Source organism: Corvus hawaiiensis, chromosome 4 (assembly GCF_020740725.1).
Source record: "Corvus hawaiiensis isolate bCorHaw1 chromosome 4, bCorHaw1.pri.cur, whole genome shotgun sequence".
In the NCBI taxonomy this organism is placed as follows: Eukaryota; Metazoa; Chordata; class Aves; order Passeriformes; family Corvidae; genus Corvus; species Corvus hawaiiensis.
The window spans coordinates 45,675,921-45,693,775 of NC_063216.1; positions in this window are offsets into that span (position 1 = coordinate 45,675,921).

Below are 17,855 nucleotides of genomic sequence, written 5' to 3' on the forward strand. Positions count from 1 at the left end.
TGCTCTTGCTTCACTTTTCTGTTTTGGGAGGAGGCAACAGAAAGTTTTGGTGTTTACTGTCTTTTACAGGTATATTTTGAGAGCAGAAGCCTGAAAGACGAAACAGTGTGAAAGACTTCAAAGATCATGGCTGACTGGCAGTGAAACTAAGAGTATAGGGAGAATTTTGTAGTGTCCAATGCCTAAAAAACCCAATTAGATGGAGAGACAGAGTCATTGCAAGTGAGATTAGCAGGAAATCACAAACCTGATCTCTATGACACTGTGTCTTGAATCAGTGTAAGGGTTCAAGCAAGTAAGCAGGTGTTCAAGAGCCCCAAAAGCAGACTCAAGCTTTTTCCTTCATCACCATGTTTCCTCTCAACTTTGTGTTGCTTGTTCTACTCCCAAATTCCTCCCATCTGTATTCCCTACTGCCCTTTTAGTGATCTTTGATTACCTTCTTCCCTCCCTTTTGGTCACATGTGGTCACATACAAGAAAATAGAAATGACAATGTAACTTAAAGGAGACAGGAAATCTCTCAGAGAGTACTCTGAGAGATTTAAATCAAATCAAACACTTTATCAACCCTAAGTAACACAAATTCAGCTTACATGATTATATAAAAATATGCATCGTTTGTATGAATATATAAAACATGGATGCAAGACTTCCAAATGAGATCTGCATATCACTAAATCCGTCAGGAAAAAACACTTTCACTCTGCCATCAGCTGACGATTGGCTAGTGAGATTAAGCAAAAGTGTTAAGGAGCCCTAATGACTGATAGTACAAGGAAGAACTGCTCAAGACCAGGACCGGTTCCAAAAGCTATGGTGCTACTGCCACCTGAGGTTTTCTTCTGGAAATACAATCCTTACGCGGAAGGGGTTGCACAAAAAAATTGGGGTAGAAGAGGGAATCGGAAGCTCATTGGTGCCAGTAGGGCCTCGTCAATGCAAGAAGAGACTGTCCTCACGGAGAGCCCCAAGCTGACACCTATCCCAACACCGCGCCGAGCTGCCTAAGCAGTTCTGAGCGCTCCGGCTGCCGGCACGGGCAGCCTCTGCCCTCCTCGCTGTCCTTGCCAGCCTGGGCTCCCTCCGAGTCATCAGCTGGCACAAGTGTTTTTGCACTGAGATGGATCAAAGATATGATCCAACTAAAATCAAATGGTTTTGGGGCTGCATCTAGAATACTGCACGCAGATCTGAGCTCCCCCGTACGAGAAGGATGTACCGATGAACTGCATTTAGCAAAGGTCACCACAATGGTGAAGCCTTGCCCCATAAGAGGAGTCTGAGAGACCCGGGCTGCTTCATCCTGAGAAAGAGATGGATTCATGAGCACCTTACAGCAGCTCTCCAGTACCTATGCACAGATTGTCAAGAAGACAGAGGCAGGGTTTTCCCTCCAGTGCACAGTGAAAGGACAAGAGAGAAGGGGTGTAAGTTGAAAGAAGAGGTTCAGACGGGCCACATGGAAAACCTTTTCCACCATAAGGGACAGTAAGGCAGGGTTGCCCAAAGAGGTTGCACAGTTGCCATCCTTAGAGGTTTTCAAACCCAGTCTATACAAAGCCCTGAGCAACCTGGTATGATCGTCCAGCTGACCCTGCTTTGAACAGGCAGTAGGACGAGATCTCCAGAGGTGCCTGCCAGCTGATTTGTCCTGTGATCCTACGATCTTTAAGACAGTTGTGTTTTCATACAATTTTTTAGCTGTGTGATGTTTCAGCTTGATGTGCAAAAATATTTTTATCTGCTGCTACCTTGACCTGTAAGGATTGCAATGTAACCAGAAAAAGTGAAGGCATTTCACCATCACAGTACTGGCAGTCTTAAAAAGCAGATTCCTGTACGACTCCTGCACAGGCCAGGGTCCCCGTGCACTGCTCCAGAGTATTACATCATGGCTGGAAGCTCTTCCCACTCCACTCACAGACATCTGTCTTAAGCAGCACAATAGCAGTACTGGTGCCCAAATTTATATAGTCCTGATACAGCATGTGACAGGGAAAATGAATGGGGTTTTTGAAAAGCCCAGTAAATGTTTTTTTAAATATATTTAATTATATAAATGTCATCATCTTCCCATCTTCTACTGTTGGTATCTGGTTTTAACTGGGAAAGACCATGCTGTCCTTTAGGTCCAGTTTTTGACCCTGTTCCTGATTTTCTCCTATTTGTTGTAAAATACCATTTTGATCATAAAAGCTATTCTCTCATACAAACTTCTCCCATGGTGGATCTCAGCTTTGCACATGATGTACATTGACATGCAAGACCAAGCATTTGCAAGACTGAATTTTAAAGGTAGTTTTCTCCATCGTGTTCACCATCACATCTTTCTGGCTAGAAAAAGTACAACCTAGTTACAATTAAAAATAATAAAATTAGAAACATAGCGTGCCATTTTGAATTGTGACTCTCACCAAGATAATGTTTTGGACTCTCTATCTCTTTTTCAAAGCCTGTCCAAAATTCCATTATAGCCTAAAATAGTAAAAAATAAAGCTACATTACTTTTGAGATTGTAGAATATTAATAAACTATGAATAACCAACTATAGTTATTAAGTATATTTTAATAGGGTTTTAAATTATTTTATTATTTACTGCTTGCTTAAATTCCTTATAATGGTAAAATCATTGCACAATATTTAACATCAAATCAAATAAAGCAAAAAAAAAAAATTAAGATCATCTCCCTACCAATCAGATAATTGAGGAAAAAAAAAATTTCATTAGTTTACAGAAGTTGATTACTTGCAGTTCCACAGCTTTAGATGTAAGTTTAGAAGGCTTGCCCTTTTTCAGTAACTTCTCTGTTTATCTCCAGAACTTATTTGTATCTGTACTTTCAGTAAACTGAAACTACCACTTGGGACCTCGGGCATGACACAGAAAAATCCGATAATTTTGGTTGAATGTAGTTATCCAAATGTATGTTTGTATAGGATTTATATATAGATGTATACATATACCTTACATATGAAAAAAGGTGGGAAGGGAGAGAAGAGATGGACAGTGAAAAATCAGGCAAAGGAAATTCAATATATTTCTTAATGTATCAAATTCTTTCTGTTTCTTATATTAGTATTTTATTGCGCATTATAGCTCCAGTGAAGCAATTCTGTTTATGTATGTGCTAGAAGAAGAAGAAGAAGAAGAAAAAAAAGTCTATCACTTTAATGTAGATTCCTTAAATATTTTCAAGGTGAGCAGATGCTTGAAATAAGCTTACACTGGGCCAGTGCCCGACTGCACTGCTTGGTATTTATTGGTAGTAGTGCATGGCTAATGTAAAGTTACTTCCATTCTAAATTCTGTCTTCAGCTGCTCATAACTTCCCAAACCAAATTCCTTTTAGACCTTAAATTCTACATACTTGGCCTCATGCAAAAAGCCAATCTTTGTATATTGGTTCCTGTAAAATCCATCCATCTGAATTCACATTATGTGGATAAGACAGAAGTGATTACCATGAACTCTAGCTCAGTTTTTTTTCATATAACTGAGAATAGCCATGAAGTTTCAAGCATGGTTGAAATTGCAAAATTCAGCTTCTCATTTTACAACAGATCTTCTGCAGATGCACCATGACTCACACTCATGAGTTCACTGAACTCAACAAAAATTTGAGGAGAATCAAAGTTTCACTTGTATGATGTTTTATCGCAGATGGTCCAATGCTGGTCAACACCGGTATGCCGCGACCTTCCTAGAGAGAGCATCCTACAAAGAACAACTCTTCCAGGGGTGATGGCAGGCCTCCCTGGGCAGCAGGTGATTCCAGCAGGTGTAACGATTTCTCAGCTACAAGTGATTCCAACTCGTGATTCAGCTCTTTGTGAAATCACCGAAGGCGGACTCAGGTACAGAGAGACAGGAGCCTCGTTTGGCAATTCCCCAGAGGCAGCTTTTATTGTCCAGCAGCCCCTGTGAAGGGACGGCCAGGGACAAAGGCTCCCTGGCCAGGGGCAGAAACAGGGGCTTTTTATGGGAAAGGCAGCGGGTGGGGTAGAAACCAGCTAGCCAACTGGGTACAGACTATTACCATATAGAAACATGGGGGTGGTTCACTTTGTCACCATGACCCAGAGGAAGGTTGCTTATCTCTGGGGAGAGTCTTTTTGCCCTCAGACCTCTCTCATCCAAGGGAGTGCAGAGGGCTCTTGTGCCAAGGGCTCACAGCCCTCTACAATGTTTAGGGAAGGACTGGGCACACACAGTCACTGCCAGGGGCAAGGAGCCATGTGGAACTCCCAGCCGGCAATCTCCATGAGGGTGAACAGGCCTGGGCCCATCCCACCATCCTGGCAAGGGAGTGGGCAGGCTGCGGGGGCAGCCAGAGCACCCCTCAGCTCCACTGCCAGATGAGTTTGTGGTGACACACCTGGTCTGGGGCCCAGCTGTAAAGTCTGCAAGTCAGGCTCTGGGTGAACAGAGTTCACAGCCAGGCAGGGATGGGACAAGGCTGGGGACAGGGTCACCTACAACTTGGATGGGGACAGACGGAAGGCCCTCAGCTGAGCTGAAATGGGGTCCACTTTAATGCCTTTCGTTCTGCTAAGAGCTCTTCATAAAACTGGGCAACTGGACAGCAGTAAGCCAGTTTATTATCCGAACATTTTAAAACTGAAAGTTTTTAAGAGAATTAAACAGTTACATTCTTTGGAACCATTGCTTTCTAAATATATGTCATGCCATGCTGGTTCCTACTGCTCTGTCTGTTTATGAACACTGCACGACAGGTATGAAAATGTCATTTCTATGACATACCTTGCAGCTCTGTCACAAATCACAGTGCAGATATGGATAGTATGCAAATACTGAAAAACTTTGGCTGTTCCTGTTAATATATTCAAACAAATTTGCTAGTATAGAGAGAAACCATCATTACAAAAACAGAGGCATTAACTAAGTAGGTACTCTGTATAAGAAAAAAATTCCTCTTCAAAAAGCACAACAATAGATGCCAATCTTAAAAAAAAAGCACCATATGATAATTGCTACCCTTCTGGTATTAAATGTAGACTGGATATTCACTGAAGGGCTTTGATGTACAGATTAATCTACATTCTCTCCACCTGAATGGTCCCATTTGTTTTTCTTAATTAAATGCCACCCAGTTGAGTTTTGTCATCAAAATTAAGAAATAACTTTTCAACATTTTCAGAGGGGTTGAAGATCATATTAGTCTTTTCCAGTAGAAAATAATGACACTACTGCTAAAGAAATACTGAAGTATTTGCGATATCAAGACCCTTAATGGCTTCTTTTCTTACCTTTACAGAAAAGAAATGCTTAAAACACACGTTGAAGAGATTGGATTGGTAAAAACACCAGCAGTAACAAAGTGTTTTACATCAAGTTGTACTAGAGGCTTTCAAACTCCATTTAATCTTAAGAAAAATTTATTGCTATTGCAGGTTTCAATTATTGGCAACAAGGGTTTCTCAGCTAATGTTGACAGGGAAAATCCATTTTCAGTGCAATTATAAAAGTATTGGCAGAGACTTGAGAGATTATGTGCTGTCACATGTCTTGAAAAGGTGCTGAAAATGCTTTTGTTCTGTACATGGCAGGATTAAATAATTTTTTTCTGTCTGCTTCTGCTGCTTCTCTTACATCAGAGTAATTAGGATAAATGAACTCCCATTTGACCCTCTTCAATGCCTGTGGTACATAAACCCAGCCTATAAGATAATACAAGTATTACACTTAATCCCCAGTTCAGCAGAGCACTTAAATGTATATTTTGAGACCCGATTTAAAGGTATGTTTAAAAAGAAGCATTTCTTAATGGCACTGGTGAATTGGGGCCTTAACAGGCTTTCACGGTCATTGCTCAAGGAAACCATGAGTTAATGTAAATCTTTGGAGAGCAGCACTTCTTCATGCCTCACGGCAGTAACACAGCTGTATTGCCCAGCATGCTCTGTCCCAGGACTCTCTACATCCAGGTATTGCTCCATGGGGGGGGGCCTCTGCTCAATCACACACAACTGCTCCTCCTTTCTCTGCCTTTGAGGTTTCCCCAGGATCCTCATTTGGTGAGGATTTCAACTGGGAACCAGCTTACGTGGATATTGTCCAGGGCGGAAGTAACCAGTACACCACGGCATGGTGAGACACACAGAGCACTGTGTAGCCACACATGGAAGCAGAAAATCCTAAACACAAACCCAGATAAAATTCTCAAACCAAAAGCACTCTCCAACAAACATTTTTTTCTTTGGAAATCTATTTTAATGTAGTCAACATCAGGATACCTTGTATAGTATAAGCAAACATTTTTATAAAGTCTGACACAAAATGAGAGTGCCATTTATTTGCCAATAATTATTTATTTGGGAGTGCCAATATTTATTTGCCAATTAAGACTTCCGCACTATTTTTCTTAATATAAAGTAGAACAGCTCATTCTATGAGAATATCCATCTAGTTCCAGTAAGCTTGGGTGAAGAAACCTAGGCATTGGGTACCTTCAGAATCCTTGATCACTCAGTAGGAAGGAAAGGACTAGTATTTTGTATATGCCAGTGTGGTCTCAGGAAAATCACTTTCACAGACAATAGTTACCAGCATAGAAAGGCTCTGAATAAAGTAAAGAGTCACTTAGGTAAATGTGTTATGAATTTGAATGTAACACTGCCTGATGACAATACAGAAAAAAATAAGACTGTAAATGAAAACTTAAATTTAAATGTAATGGCTTTGAACTTTTTCTATAGCATATCCAGTGTAAATTGGGTTTTAACCATAAATAAATGTTTGGTGGATAAAGTCTGTAAGATTTGCTGGCAAAGATGCACGGTCAGAGCTATAAATATGTGGGAAAATCTATTAGTTCAAATTTACTCCAAAGGTCATCTGGAGTATAAATATATTCTCAGAAAAATTATGCAGAAATTTTATCATTCTCTTCTTCACATGGGCTGAGATTGCAGGAACTAAGTAAGTCCTCACAAAATATAATGACAGGAAGAGAAAAATGCCTGTGCTGTGACGGAATCCAGTTTCTTCTAACAAATTATTATGTGCTCTGTGACATAAATTCCAACCATTAATCACTTCCATAGGCATGAAGCCAGAAGAATAGCACTGTTAAGACCGGTTTTAGCTAACCCCTGAAATATTTTACTCTTGAAAAGGTTGCATTTTCTAGACAAAGGAGGTTCACATGCAGCTTGGCAAGAAGTTAATGTGAAAAGGAAAAGCCAAAACATAAAATCAACTTACAACTGCAAAGCTTTGACTTCTGAATGAAAGAGTTTCCACTGTTTCTTCATATGTTTTGCCTATATATAAGCCAGGAAACATATATAATCAGTGAGTTACAGTGCACAGATGTACTTAAGTCTCATTAATGTGGGATGCAACTCTGCTATCATAAAGGGAAAATGCAAAGCCATTTACCTCACTTACATCCAGTACTTGGGCCACAGGAAACATGCAAGAACTGTGTGTGCTTGCCAGATTAAAAGATAAGAATAAACATATACCAGGGAAGATACCAAAGACTTTTCCTTTGCTTGTAGACAGGCACAAGGTCCCAGGAGAGCTCTCGCATTGGGAGTGTTTCCAGGACAGCTGTAAGAGATCCAGTTCACACTCTTGTCCATAGTGAATGGGAATAAGCTACATTTGTGGGAGTACCTATATGCTAATTAGCACAATTTCCTCTGCAATTATATTTTAATTAAACAATCTTTAACAGAAATCAAGTTATTATTGATAGCAAGTCCCCCCAAAAGAAGCACACAAACAAGCCTCTGCCTCGTCAGTTGCAATGGCAGGGAGCTTGGATTCTCAGTCATGGCTGTAAAATTGCAAGACAACACCACATAACAAAACCCAAGAAAATTATTACAGGATTTCCGTATGTACATAAATTAAATAAAAACATGTGCAGATACTTCCTATTCTCTTAGTCTCAATAACACTAGCCAATGAGTTATTCATAACATTCTTGACAGCAAGAGGCAATTCAATTTTCCCTTCCTCTTTTATTCTATTCTAAACATTTATCCCAGGGAGTGGAGTTTTAAGTAGATATGGGCATGCAAGGTTTTACATAGAAAGCTGAGCATTATTTATCATCCATTTATAGACTTTTAACAGCTTCATGGTTCTTTTCCCCTTTTTGTCACTAATATTACACACTGTTTTCACTGCTGTGTCCACAGAATTAAAACTAGTAAACGAAAAGAGAGTGGTACAAGGATGCTGAAGGTGAGCTCTGGACTATGAAGCAGAGAGAAAAGTGTGCCTCTCACACAGGATTTTCCCTTTCTCCAGATACCACAGTTAAGAGCAGTGATGCCATTGATGGAGCACCAGCACTGCTGGCAGGTGCTGGAGACTCACCACCTATGACTGTGATGAAGGCAGGAAAACAGCTGGAGACACATGCAAAACTTTAAGTCTCTTCTATATTCTCCACATTTTGGTGCTCTTCAATCTCTCCACTACTTCAATCTCTCCAAACAAGGTTTGCAATAAAATTTAGTAATAAGAAGAATGAAGTGGCAATGCATTCCTTAGGAAGAACAAAGTGCTAAGTAATTAAGCAATGTAAAAACACAGCATTATTGCTGTTCATTTTTTTAATGTTGCCAAAGGTACAGTGAATGATTCTCTGTCCTTTGTGTGTGTAACCATGGTATTTCACGAAGCCTCATATTAACCTACGTTTTCATCTGTGTCACAAGAGTGATGTTGCTGAGTTGGTAATAGACTTATCAGGAAAAACAAAAATTTACCTTTTTTGATATTTAAAATAATGTAATTTCTAAAGATTAATTTTAAAACACTTTACATTTGAAAGCAATACATGTTTTGATACATAAACCCACTTTCTATATTGCCAGAAACCTGACTGGGGTTTTCTTATCAACAGCTTTTCATATAAAACACATTAGTGTCACAGGGAAAAACAGTCCCATAATTAATTTTTACTAATTAAAGTAGAAGATTTATCCTTTGTTACTTCAGGATAGGGGAAACTGTATCCCATCAGTTGGATGGGACACAGTGGTACGCATCTAGTGCTTAGGCTGATGTAACCTAAGAGATGAAACTAGTTTCACACCAAAATAGAACTGTGCTAAAGTCAGTCTGTATATAGAGATACCATCAATGATACCATAAATGGTCTCTACATATCAAGAGATTGAATTAAAACATGTATAAAATCACAAAAATGCACCAATTTCATATTTGCTTTATGTTCTGTGCAGAAGAACAAACTTTGCAGATGCAGAATGTCATTAAGCATCTGAAGGAAAAATCTGCATTTGTATTCTGAGAATTCGAAGGCACTTAACATCAGTTTTGTAATTTATTGCCATCATGGGAATCATAACTTTCAGGAAAGCCTGTGAGTTTCTCAAACTATATTCCCAGCATCAACCTATTTACAGAAAGAATTTCAATGAGAATTAAAATTATATGTGGGGCTGATGAAAAGCATCTTTTCCCACATTGGTGCTGCTAGAAACTGTCAATCAAAGCATATTTCAGTATTTTCTATCTTAATGATGAGATTCGGGAATTGTTTCCAAAATGCTAATTGTTTCCAAAAAGTAAAAAAAAAAAAGAAAGAAACTGCTGAGTCTTATATATTTCATTGCTTACCTTAGTGTATTAATGTCTATGCAAAATTCAGCACAGCACAGCCAATTAAAAACATGAGTTGATAAGTACTTACATTGCAAGTTGGCCTCTGGAAAACTCTTGTATACCACCAGCCAGACCATCACAACAATTGCTACTACTGGTCTCCCAAACAGAATGCCTTTGTGCTCAAAGTTCTGCTTCTACACATTTCACTGAAAAAAAGCTATCAAATTTGGGTCATTTATGCAGTTATTGTATTTCTAGAGTGCTTAACAGACACAACAGTGTTCCCTAATATTGCCCTAAAACACCATTAACACAAACTTCAATTAGATTAATGATACCCTCTACTTCCTGGGAACACAGGATACAAAGAATGTTTAGGCAACATTTTTTAACACTGCAAAATTTACACCCTTTTTTGTATTAGAAAGATAAAACCATCAGGAAGTCAGAAATTTTTGTTCCCCTTAGCTCATCAATAAAATCATATCCATTTGAAAATGTTCTAGATGTGCATTTTAGATGGAGGAGATCTGCTTGGGATTTATTCCCCAAAAATAATAAAATCTGACAAGACTGACACCTTCAGCTGCCTTTTAAGCGCTTCCACAGTGTAACCACAGCAGTGCAACCTCTCAGCAACACACAAATTTCATAGAAACGTGAAGAGAAAAGCAATGTGATTTCAAAGAAAGTTTAAGGGAGGCCTCACCATCCAGATAACACTTAACTTCTGTCATCCATTCTACTCAGAACCTAGATGCAGATATGGCAATATTCAAAGTATTTTGAGACTGAGTGTGCATTTCCATCTCTGGGCAAAAGTCCTAAGAAGCCCAATATGAAATATCATTCCAAACGTATTTCTGAGACTGGCAGAGTCTCAGTCAAACTGTTGGCACCACAACATGGCTGGGCACCAGCTGGTTCTGCCACATACATTGAGCCACACACCTTGAGCCACCCACTTTTACACTGGTACCTGATATGTAACAGAGCTCCAGCCTGCTGTTATTTTATGATATTGTCCCAGGCCTTAACACTATGGAAGGACTAATTTATGTTCCAAGTAACATTTGAATGTGCTAGCCACAAAGGAAATAGTTGGGTGAAATGTTAACTAAAACTGTGACTGCATAATTAGGTTAAGCTGCTGGAATGCAGGCTGCCATCCTAAAAGGCAATACTCTCCCTGCCACCAACCCTTGTGTGCCCATTGCCCTCCTCTTGTGAGCACACACAGCAGCCCACACATAGTTCAGCTCATACTGGTTATGATCTACACATTGAGTTATTCACTATGGAGTTACATGATAATATGGTTGTCTGTGAAAGTTTATCTTTGGAAATGTCTGTTCCCTATGTTCTTCAGGGTGAGCTGCTGCATTTCCATCCACATTCCTTCTAATGTAGGTTAATATGCAGTTTTTATACAAATCTTTGCATAAAAATCAAACAAGCAAACCAGTTTAGGCAACAGGAAAGTCGTAAGTCAGTCTTAAGTCCGTGCAAACTGCTAAAATTACTACTTAATGTTGGCAATCAAAGTGGGACTGCAAATCCTACCTTTCCAGGAAGAACTTCTGGCTCAAGCAATTGCAAATACTGCCCTATTCCACACCCTCAAAAAAGCACACAGATCTTCAAAACAACAAAATAATCAGTGTAGCCAGCCATGTGTATCGCAAAGCACTCCAGAAAAATAGCAGTCTGACTATTGGGCAAGGGAGGTACATTCCCCCTGCTCTAATGCAGGAGACACATGCTCGGCGAGGAAGACTTCCACAGAGGAACTTGCCACTGACCTGGAAAATTCAGTTTGCCTCAGCAGCCCTGGGAGTTAAAGCCCATACTGTGTGCATTTGCTCATATTGAAGGAACAGACCCTGAGGCATGGTGTAGGACATTTTAATATTTTTTTTTTTCTTAATTTGTGAGAGAAGTCTGAGTTTGGGGCCTTTTTTGTGTTTTTTACCTGAAATTACTTGCATCCCAGCCATGTAAAATCAGGTATCTCAGTCTTGCTTTATGCTAGGGCAGATAGTCCTCAGACTGAGATCCAGTACTTAAAAAATACCTTGGAAGTGCTGCCCCAGAAACCAGCTGACAGATGTCTCTCTCCTTTTTACAGTTATTCTTGAAAAAGGAGAAATTAATGTTTGAATATAAAGGGATAGACTCCTCAAAACTCATAAAGTTGGAAGTCTCATAAAGAACTATAATTATGTTAATACTTTGTCACATCTGTTCTTCTCTTCAGAGGCCTCACAGAGATAATTAAACAGAATCTTGCCCCAGCTGTGATAGCATCTAAAACATGGCTGCTAACTTTGGACATAGTATTTTAAAGGAACTGCAGAACAGTTGGTGAACAATTATGGGTTTAGGCCAGTAATCAAGAAAACACCATTAAAAGTGTTCAATTGCAGTTACAATTATTTTCTTGGCAGGTATTAATGAATGTGTTTAATATTTTAGTGGAGATAATAGGTTTCTAATTAGATTAGATGTCTAACACCAAGTATTAGATTTAAAGAATCAATCACTTTAATGGCTGACTCATTAAGATACCGAGTCAACTATCTATGAAAATAATTTTAAAATGTATTTTTCTCAGGCAAGGATCTCTCAAAAACAAGAGCTGTATTGAATAACTGGATTAGGATGCAAACAAATGCAGGTGTGCTCCAAATGATGCATGCTACAGAATGGTCAATAAGATCTCACACATGACAGTCAGCCAAGATCAGTGATATACAGTTGAAATTTATCTGGTCACTAAATTTCTTAGCATAACTACCATTAGTACATAATTCTACATGATCATTATTATTAACTAATTTCAGAGATAGTATTAACTATCTCTGAAACAGGCTTAAAAGCAAACACTGCTGTTAAAACAGCATACTTTTAATTTAATAGTGGATTTGACCTATCAATTTGATATGGCTCTGCTTTCCTGAAAAGCAAAAGGTTATGTCTCAACATGGACTTTCCCCTTCCCTTTGTTTACTTAATTTAGATACATCACTCTTTGGAGGGCGAGAGCTCAAGCACAGCTGGTGTCTCAGCAGAGAACCTTTTCAGAAGACCAAGACAGGACCTGTATGCTACAGCCTGCTCAGCCAGCACATATCCTAAAGGTTGCTGTTATTACCAGTGTGGGTATTGTGACCCCAAGGGGTAGTGGGCTGCCAGCCACCACCAGAGATTACAGTGAGGATGGTGAAACACTGGCACAGGTTGCCCAGAGAGGTGGTAGATGGTCCATCCCTGGAAACATTCAAGGTCAGGGTGGATGGGGCTTTGAGCAACCTGGTCTATTTGAAGCTGTCCCTGCTCATTGCAGGCAGTAGGACTAGATGCCTTTAAAGATCCATTGCATTCCAAACTATTGGATGATGATTCTACATTTTGTAGAGGTAAAGTCACTAACAGCAGTCCTTGTAGTCAAAATCCTTGCAGTCAAAACCTCTGGAGTTCAACATACAGTGAAACACATAATTCATTCTTTTTAAATGAACAGCGGTGGCTGAGCTGCTTTGTTGCTGCAGAAGAAGTGATGCTTCTGCATTTTAAGTCACAGCATTAACTTCTGGCATTCATACATCTCAATTCTAAAAGCATTGGAAACATCCAACCCAAATTTCACTTAAAAAAAAAAAAAAAAGAGCAGTTTTCACAGGAGGTTAGGTTTTTCCAAACATTTTCAACACAGGTGATGCAGACAACAGTGCTGAAAAAATCCTGAATACAACAAAGATGATTGTCCAGCTCGTAGTCTCTGTACAGGTACCACAAACCAATAAATACTACTCCTTGTCAAAGTAAAAATCAAGTTTTAAAAGGAACATCTAGCTAAAAATTCAATTGTGATTATCCAAATCTCTGGCTGACTAATGAACCACTGTTCTTCCTGCTAGTATCTCAGAATGTCAAGATTACATGAGATTCACTGATGTTTTAAAAACGGTTATTTAAATATTAACACTAGGAAACACTCAGTTGAGAGATCTGTCTTCAACTCTTTTCTCTGTTGCTGGACCAAGTGTAGTATTTAGGGAGCTGTGACAGTCTTTTCTCACTGCTGTTCCAGAGAGGCACCTTTAAGTGATATGGAAGTGCTTTGCTATGTCTGGAGCCACGAGCTGACTTATGCAAAGTGAGCAGCAACTACAAATCTGACATACATCTCCTGAAACTTAATGCTGAAGAAGCTGACTTCAGACAACTAAATAATTAACCTTGTGAATAAGCAAAAGATTTGCCACTGACCCACTTCCCAAACAGCCTGCATGAAGCTGACAATAGTCTTGTTCCATCAGCACCAGAACAAACATCTCATACCACTTCTGTCCTTCCCTCCCTATTTTTCAATGCTGTGAAGCTCCAGGAAGTGTCTTGAAAGCCACTCAGCTGTGGAAAAAAGGTGTGGGAAACCAAGAGCTGCTCAGCACCTTATGGCCCAAAGGTCCCTTAGTGCCCTTGGTATTTTTGTCTGAAGACGGTGAAAGACACCAAATACCTCAAGTTTCTTGTCCCAGCCCCTGTGCAGGACACTGCAGGAGTTGCATGCAGCCTCTGCACATTGGAGTCAACACGTGTGTGATGGCAGCATGAGGAGATGAGGTGATTTCAGCCATGCCTTGTGCCTTATGAAGCCCGTCTAGACAAAACCTGGGTGCAAGCAGTGCCTGAGGGTGAAGTGTGTCCTCCTCTCCTTCCAGCTCTGCCAGCACCAGTATGCTCCCAAAATAAAGAGGGCCATATCTGTGTGGGTACTTCTGTGCTGATAAAGCTCTCCCAGCAGAGACAAGACTGCATCAACATCAAAGGATCTTTGCTGGCTTGGTTTTATGGGTGAGCCTTCACGTACACACCTGTTCTTCCACAGAAATAATCAATGCCTTCAAGGTTTTTTGCCAGCTCCTCCTCCCTCTTCCCTGCCCTTGCTATGTGCTCATCCCAGTCATGATATATGTTCCACATATGCAGGGTGCCATTATTTAAGCATTGGAATCTGGTGCCTTTTAGGATGCGCCAAGGTACCCACGGTATTGCTTGGCTTTGCAGATATAACAGAAAATTTAAAGAAGCTCAGTGTCTTCACGGAGGAGCAAATGGAATTGAGATTGATACCCTAAGGGCCATAAAATGGCACCAGACACACACGTTTAGGCATCTGCACACCACCCTTATTTCCTTTGACAGGAATGGTTGCTTAAGCACTTCGTACATGTATTTATACGTATTTATAAACAACTAAGTGTAGTTTTTTTCATCTACAGCTGAATTCTGCTCTTCAATCTCTGCAGAGTAGACCTTACCATGAGCTGAAAAGGCACTGCTATTTTAAATATTCGGGGGTTTTTTCTCGTTTAGCAGCACACATACTATTAATGTTGTTACACATGGGAGTTCTTATAAGGATTGGATTGAACTAGACACTCAAACAGAAATAAGCAATCTGACCTCAGCTTTTCAAAATGCCAGGAAATAAAAGGTTCAGAATTAAGAGTGATAATAACAAAATAAGTTCAAATGTTGCGATAAACTAATTTGCATGAGTACACTCAGGTTTTAGATGGCAGAATGACTAGCCATTACAGGTGATGTAGGCTGTTCAGTGAGGACAACTGAAGACAATTAAAGCACATTGGAATTCATACAGAAAGAATAGTTAAGGGTTTTATAAACAGAGTCCATATGGCACTCCCAATATTCAAGCAGGTTAAACTGAAACTGAACAAAATAATAGCAAACTCAAAGCAGAGTATGCTTTGATGGTTTGTTCAGAGAAACAAATTCAAGAATGATCCGCCTTCTGTTCCACAAGGTAGTGCAGTTATTAAATTGCTTTAGTTGTAACATTACATCCACAAAAAAGAAAAAAAAAACCCTCTTAAATAAAGAAAGGAAAAATTGCCTATATCTGGGCTGTCAGTGTAGCATTCCATATTTTCCTGGGGTTCAGTCTGACACATGGAATAAAATGGTAATGCTCTTTTTTTGAACTTCAGCAGCTACTGAAATAACAAAGGTGTGATTATAAGCAAAGACAGATTCCAGATTGATCCTGACCTTAAAATATAAAATCCCTCAGCTTGTCAAAATAAGATGGCATCCTTGAAAGATATGAGACTTGTATAAATGGACAAAAACCTTGAAAGAAGACCTCTAATGCTGGGATTATTAACTACTATTACTACCCTATTAACTGCAGAGATATATTTATCCTGAAGTGCTGTTTTTAAAAGGAAATTTACTCACCCTGAGCCCATTGAAAATGTCTCACCCAATCGCATGAATCAAACCAACATGTCTGTTCAAGAGCTGTTCACAGTCCTTAGAATAAAGGTCCAGGCTTCCACATCGTGCTCCCTGGCAGGTAAGCTTGTACCTCCCACATCGATGGACTACTGCCTAGTGCCACCAGATAGCTCTGTTCCTAGGCACAACCCATTTCTTATTGCATCTAGATCTCCACTGAGAATACAACCCAAAACTAACCTGGCGTATCTTATCAAAAATGCACATGGTTTAAAAAAAAAGGAGCTAATGGAGTTACAATAGGGTGAGGTGTAATGAAAAAAAAATGCAGGCGGGATTTAATAGAAAAAAGAATATACCATCATTAGGCAAAGATGTGGGCTGTAGGAAACCAAAGAAACATTGAGAGAAGCTTTTCATCCTGGAATAGCTTGGCTTTGTGACCCGCTTGCTAAACGGCAGAGTCTTTCTCATGAAACTCTAAGTACTAAAGAAGATAAACTCTTTTCCCTTGATCTGTGAATTTGAAAATTCACCATCAGGGATTTTACAGCAACAGATGGCACATCTGTCTCTGAGTTTCCTTGTTATTTTCCTGCCCTGTAAGAATATAATGATGGTTTTGCACCTACATACTGTATATGTTGAAATATAATTTGGAATAACATTACAATTACGTGATTGTCTCCAGTTCCCATGGAAAACTTTGTATTTTTGAGTCTGAGGATAATTTCATAGTAACTCATGGAATCATGGAATGGTTTGCGTTGGAAGGACCTTAAAGATCATCTAGTTCCAATCCCCCTGCCATGGGCAGCAACACCTTCTATTACACCAGGCTGCTCAGAGCCCCATCCAACCTGGCCTTGAACACTTCCAGGGGTGGGGCATCCACAACTTCTCTGGGCAGCCTGTCCCAGCGACTCACCACCCTCACAGTAAAGAACTTCTTTATAATATCTAATCTAAAACTACTCTCTTTCATTTCAAAGCCATCACCCCTATCACTACATGCCCTTGTAAAAAACAATGTCTCTGGCTCTCTTGTAGGCCCTCCTTAGATACTGGAAAGCTGCTATAACTCATATTTCTTCAAATTAAGATTCCTCAGTATCACACAATTAAATGATCCCTTTAATTTAGCCAGCTATTTTGAAACTGAGAGACCAAAGTTCACCTGGGGATAAATTAATGGTTAATGGCCATGTGGATGCACCTACATAATCAAACTTCTCTCCTCTGTTTTTCCACATTGCTTTGCATCCACGTGTGCTGTGCCGTCCTGAGCACAAATTGCCTGGATGTTACCTCCTTGTTGAAAGGCTGGCAGGCAGCCATGGGGCCCCATGTGTGACTCTGTGCTCCTGGAACCACACTCCAGCAATACGACAGCGGTTGTACCTTATGCATTTGTATGGAGCCATGCAGAGGTCATGGACTTGGCAGTCTGGGAAGGAGACCATTTAGTCCTGCCTCAACAACAGCCGTGATGATGTGAAGATACACAGATGTATATCAAAGCCATGCTGAGAGGGGTCACTCTGGGAACACTGCTCAAAGCAAATGAAGGGCCTCGGCACAATGATTTAAAAACAAACCTCTGGAAAGAAGCAGAATCCTGGCAATGCTCCAAGTACCTTTCTCAAGTACCTCTGAGCAACAGATGGACTTTTTCCAGCAAAGCCACCGATTATGTATAACGCAGACAAAAGGCACAGAGGAGTTCATGGTCCTTACCCAGGCCTCCAGTGACAGTGAGCTTCCTTTCCCCATACTGGAGCCCAGACCAGAACCTGGGAGGACAGAAAGCTCTTTCACCCCTGCACGCACACACACGGAGTGAGAGCGTCTAGCCAGTCCTAAGCGAGTCACTGTGGGACTGCTGTGGTTTCAAATAAAAATAGTATGATGGAGGTATGTTTATGAAAACATCAAATACAGAAAAGAAAGGCAATGTAAAACACACTTTCCTTTT